The sequence below is a fragment of the Lagopus leucura genome, unplaced genomic scaffold (genome assembly GCF_019238085.1).
Source record: "Lagopus leucura isolate 7727_CA_CO unplaced genomic scaffold, USGS_WTPT01 Super-Scaffold_760, whole genome shotgun sequence".
In the NCBI taxonomy this organism is placed as follows: domain Eukaryota; kingdom Metazoa; phylum Chordata; class Aves; order Galliformes; family Phasianidae; genus Lagopus; species Lagopus leucura.
In genome coordinates this window covers 10,176,208-10,182,207 of record NW_024962257.1, presented here as the reverse complement: position 1 = coordinate 10,182,207, position 6,000 = coordinate 10,176,208, and the positions used below count along the sequence as shown (strand labels likewise).

Sequence of the window (6,000 nt, the reverse complement as noted above, 5' to 3'; positions counted from 1 at the left end):
ATCTCCCACAGTTAACATTCTGGCAATTACAGAGATACAAGTTTTGAAAGATAAGCTTTCTGTTTTGCACTGTACCCATGATTTACCCTGTAGTCAAAATCCAAAGTAAGCCTTTTTGGTTGTTCTAGAAGCTTGGAAGAGTTTAATCTAATTTAATTTATTTTGATTGTGAACGCTTGGGAACTTCCTGGTTCTGACTGAGCCTAGCAATGACTAAATCCTCAGAGCATCTCTTCTCAAGCAGTGCTGATTTGGGGGGGCAGTAAATCAATTACCCAGCCAAGGATTTCACCTTCTTGTTTTTCCATGTTTCTATATTTTGTGTTCCTTCACTGTCATTTCACTTCTAACTAACAAGAATGCAGAATTAAAGTTGGTTTTATCAGCAACTGTGAATGTCTCTGCGTAGAGTCAATTTTCCTTTCCTTGCACGTGCCTGTCTCAGTTGCTCAATTGTGTTGATGAAAGTTTGAAACTTCCCCTTCACGAGAGGTCAGTGAAGCTTGTAATTTGTCACTTCAAGACATCAGTTCCTATAGCAAATCTCTCATTAGATTTTCCCTGTGCATATCAGAGGTTGAGGTCATATGGCCCCAGGTTGTCTTGTCTCTGAGGGGAGTGCTGGCATTGGAGTATTTGATTGCTTCACCACAGCTGTGAATTTGAAGAAGTCAATCTCTTCTGGTTTGCACTCCCTCTAGAGCATATTGCCTCCTCTGCACAATTTAACAGTGATTGGCTGTTTAAATAGCTTTTGAATAAGTTTGTTCTTAAACATGTTTCCCCTAGTTATCCTCCATGTAGCGTGGAGTTTCTGCTCTGAGTAGCTTACTGGTTTGCCCTGGTGCTTCTCATGTTCTCTGCTCCTTCTAATCTTTTTTTTAAATGTAGCAGTGAATAGCTAGGGAAAGTCATGTACTCTTATGCTTCTGCTGCTGTGAGAAGAAATTGATGCTTATCATTGCGCCTGGAAGTCCACTTGCAACTTCCCTGTTAAAACCATTTTTCCATCTGCCAAGACACGAATCTCTCTGTAATTACTTTCCCAAGGGTTTCTGGTAGGAAGGCTTCCTGCAGTCACTCCATGACACATTTCCTCCTCATCCTTCCAGTAGACTTCAGCTTGCTCAAGCCTCTCACTTCGGGTTCCTTTTCTCCACAGAAATTAGGTTGTGAAGATGACTTTCCATGCCCTTTTGATTTTTCTGTTGGGCGGTGTATGGGAACTGCTGAGTACCGGCCTGAACCACTGATTGAGCACCTGGGAAAGGACCGGGTCAGCTGGGAGCACAGGTGAAGGCAATTCTTTGTGACCAGAAGGGGTGGAGCCTGGCTGCACCTCTCTTAGACCTCATTTAAGGATTGACTGAGGCTGAGGAGAGATCTTTTGTGGGAGATTCCTCCTTGGTGAAGCTTTTTTCTGTGATCCTGGAATCTTCTGATGTGGGTGAGAAATCTTTTTCCTTTCCTTATAGCACCTTTCTGTCATGCTGGTTGTTTCTGTGACTGTTGAGCGTAGGCAGCAGAACAAAGGAGCAGGCACAACAGTTGTAGGGGTGTGCTTCCCCAGCATTCCATAGCTTGAAGCAGGAGGAGGCTGTCCAGAGCCTGCAGCTGGAGCTGGTCCAGCTCAACCCTGCTGCTCACTGATGGGAGTCTCAGCTGAATCAGCACGGAGCTGGTGCTTTGTGCCTTGAGGTTAGAAAAAAAATTCATTTAGAAGACCTGGAGCCGCTACTGATGCTGGTCTGGTTTCTGTAGGAGTGGGGTGGCAGCGTAAGGTGATTGGGCAAATGTAACACTTCCTGTGGCAAGAATATGAAGAGATTTACTCTGTACGCGTTTTACTGCCCAAAAAGCACTTATGTGATGAGAGAAAAAGTATTTTCTGAGGGAATGGAAAATGTGATGATCAATGAAAGATTCGGGCCTGCTGAGGTACTGAATGCCGATTGTCCTTATCTTTTTAATTGCAAAGTAAGGAATCAATTTCTGTCCATTAATTTTTCATGATCTGGTCACAGTGATTACAAGAAAGACTGTAAGCGTTCTCTGCACTATACCGTATCTGTTCTAAACATATACAGGGAGAGAGCACTGGTCCTGTTGGCAGCTACTGTAGCTGTGCAGGTCAAGCATCAAAGAGAGGGCAGCGCTCTTTGGCCTGACAGGCTGAAGTTGAACTTCCAGTATTTCTGTTTTCCTTTGCAAATCCTTTGCAAAACAAAAGCATATTTGTCTAAACGTGTTGCGTAGTCTTTCTATCCTTGTGTTAAAAGAAACATTATAATAGTATTAAAAAAAAAAATCCTAAAGTAACGTGACATTTGTCACTAAGCAGAGAGGCAAACTATTTGTGTTTCTAATAGGAGCCACTGGGAAGAGAGAGATTTGGGGGAAAAATCAGCCAGAGGGAATAGGCTGATGAAAGCTTTAAGTTCTAAGAAGGTTTTATTTCTTTGCTGCTTTGTAGTTCCTCTGGGTAAGCAGGTAAACCTGACAGTTCAAACTACATTTTCCTCAATATCTCAAAATTCATTCAGCCCCCTATGTTTCTAATTATTTTTCCACCTGAGAATCAGCTATTTTGTTTCAGGCTACAGCAAGGAAAATAATAAAGATGCATCTTTATTACCAGGGTCAAAGAAGAAAAAAAGAGAAAACTCCTTGCATCCTTGATAGCATGCAGCATTTTGTTTCAGTTTCCCTGAACTTGGGTGATTACAGTAAGCTGTTAGCACCTAGGAGGAAGGGAAAAGGAACTGAATCCTTTTCTTTGCCCTCTCAAATGAGTAAGCTCTCTTATTTAAAACTCACTGATTTCGTTAATATTACTATATAATACATTCAGGAGATTTTCATCGGCAATAGAAACTGGTAACTTGGTCTTGAGAACTGTGGAAACCACGAGCATTAATTGCAGTTCTTATTCTGGAAGCATAAGCTTTAATTAAGCCTCTAAGTAGGCAACCTATTAGATTTTCCTTCTTCTTACACAGTGACAAGGAAGCATATAACAAATTTTTGACCTACTCCCATTTTTGTTTCTCTTTTGCTTTGAGTCCTTGATGCCTCGAAGTGTGCTTCTAACAAAATATATATATATATATATATCCAGAACAACAGCTTAATGGTTCACTTGATCTGTGTGAATTCTGCTGCAGTTAGTGTGTAAGGAATTTCAATGGAAAAAGCACAGAATGGATACAAACTCAAAGAGCCATCATTAAATGTTTTGGATTTGTTGTTTAATAGCAGAGAAGAGGGAGTGGAATTCCTCACAGAAGGAATTTACCAACAGTAACTTGAGAAATTATTTATAGGTATAATTTATAACCAACCTTCAGAAACTCAACCTTGTAATATTGAAATGGGATTATTCATAGAGCTAAAGCTGTTCCATAAGGCCAGGGCTGAAATATGGAGGTAATATGCTCTGTAGTTTTGCTTGCACCTAGAACACCTTAAAATAGACGGTATACTGCTTCTGGCCAACCTTCTGAGGAGCTGCCCCTTCCATTGCCTTTTTCCAAGGAGGCCTTTCTAGTCTGGTGAAGAAACAGATGCCTCAGGAGCTACGTGTGAGGATACTTGGTGCTCTTTGCAGATGTTACATTTTAGGATTTTCACAGAGCCCTAGAAGACATCAGTACTCTGCACATAGTAGTGAATGTGTGATTACTGGATCACGAACCTAACAATGGAACTGGTAATTTTTCTAATGAGAAAATCTTTGGAAGCTGGGCCATTGTTCTACGAGGTCTATTTCTCCAATCTTCCATCCCCTTTACCTATGAGAAGCTTGAGGGAAAATTAACTATAATTTATGACAGAAATAACTTTGTCATGGATATCAAGCCTACTTATTTTCCTTTCATCTATATTTTAAAAAGTCTGTTCATATAATCTCACATACATATTTAAAACTCAAAATATTCACTTTATATCTTAGTAGCAGATTTCGTGTACTCTTCTGCTTCATTAGACTAGTTAAGCAGTTTTGCCAAATAACTACATTAAGACATTTCTTATCTTTTGCACTTTCAGAGGACAGACTGCCATTTTAACTCAGTTATGCCAAAGATCCAACAACGTGGTCCACAGAATGAAGCTTCTGAAATGTGGATGGTCTGACAACAGATCTCTGATCCATCATTGAATTATTTGATAAACTTCAACTTCAATCAACAGAAGCAAGCAAGATTCACAAGAAGTTCCTTTGTAGGTAAGATAATTAATTTATGAAATTCATTTTATCATCTGAGAGCAAGAGAAACTGAGATATTCATGGATGTAGTAGAGCAGAGATGAAGTTCTGTCACTTCATCTGTAAACTAAGGAAGTTAGAGTTTTTGCTAGTTTTTATGTCTGTGATTGAGCCACTGCTTCTTATTACAGTAAGTGATTGTAATGTGATAGAGTATGTCAGAGAGCTGATAGCTTGGTCCTGTACCTTGTCTCATTTTGTCCAGTATTTTGCTGTACTATTGCAGCAGGCTTGCTTACTGCATGAGCTCCTTCATGTGTAGTTCAGCATCAATTGAAAACAAGACTCCTCTTCTGTGGATACAGAAAAAAGTTGTCTGATCATTCTTTGAGGGTCCCGGATGTTTCTGTGCTCAGGCGGTGTTTAGCTTTAGGTCTGCTTATTTCATTTAAACTGTCTCCGTGCAAATGCCAAAGTGCATTAAAGAAAAGTGTTTCTGTAGTTTGAAGAGTGCAGTTTTGTTACTTTTCTGTGTGTTTAGACTTCAGATAGAGAAATAACTGCTACAGTCAAAGTAGATCACTTGAACATTTCCAAGTAGGACTTCTTGTTGAGATTCTCTTTCAATAGATTATTAAGGGAATATCTGCAGAAATAAGATTTTTTCTCTCCGTTTTCTGCTTTCTTGAAAAAGGAGAAAATATGAGAAAAGCAGAGCTGAAGTCAAATACTGTAAACTTTACTGACTTAATTGAAAATGTTGCCACTGTCAGCTGATGGCAGGAAGACTTGAAGTTGTCTTCACAGTAACCTCTTCATTTCCTTTGCGTTAAAAATACAATATGAGATCGTTACTTTTTTTTTAGAATTGGAAAAGGAAGCAGCCCTTTACCTGGCTTACCCAGTGATTTAGGTAACAACCATTGCACTGAATTTTCTCAGATATCTGACGTTTTTAATGAGTCTCGCAGACATTTCATTTTATTTCTAAGTGCCAATTATCAATCTAAGGGAATGGTGGGTAGTTTAACATGAACTGTCAAGGAATTTTATAAAATTATCCTGTCAACACTGTGCTCTTCCAGCAGAGTTAGAGAAAGATTACGAGAAAATGATATTGTCATTTAATTTAAGTGTGTGTGTTGCTATTATGTGTATCTTGCTATTTCACATTACTTATTTCTTATACTGGCAAGTACTGGCTGTCATTTTATTGTGCATGACTTTGTTATGCTTACTGTTGGGCAATTTGTTAGTTAGATGGCCTGAAAACTTCAGGTATCTATGCGCACTTGAAGTGATGATGTTTGGCATCATGATAGGGTAATGTTGGAGTGGGAAACAAGATTTCAGACACAGTTGATTGCCCAAATATTTTAGATGTGTTTTCACTTTTTCAGTCATCAGTGGAAGGCGTAACGGTACCCTAAACCGCTTTCACTTGGAAGTGTGTTTTTAAGTTGTCTGAACGTTCAGAATTCCCACATTCTCTCCAAATCACCAACCTTATTTTGCTTTTTAGTATTGAAATTTAAATCCGAATTCAGATTCTCAAAAAACTCTGCTAGCTCCACAAGCACGTGTCTGTAATCATTTGAATCATGTGGCATAAGCATTGCCTGTGAAAACCAGGTGGGCTCTCCTGTAGCAGCAGAAAGACCTTGCTGCGGGTTGAGGACACCAGTAAGTCAGAGGACCCAGGCTGGGTAATACCAGCTATTGTTAATCCTGATGGGCAGGAGGACTAGGCTCGGATTCAGTTATGATTCTAGTTTCAGCACTACAGAAGAACT

General features: G+C 39.5%; 1 long non-coding RNA gene across 1 annotated transcript in view; it reads left to right on the top strand.

Annotated features, from left to right (window-relative positions):
- Positions 1-1,306: 1,306 nt before the first annotated feature.
- Positions 1,307-6,000, top strand: part of LOC122176275 — an 80,113-nt gene continuing 75,419 nt past the window's right edge. The window contains exons 1-2 of the long non-coding RNA XR_006177672.1: positions 1,307-1,447; positions 4,048-4,225. This is a non-coding gene — a long non-coding RNA (uncharacterized LOC122176275). The remainder of the gene's footprint in view (positions 1,448-4,047; positions 4,226-6,000) is intronic.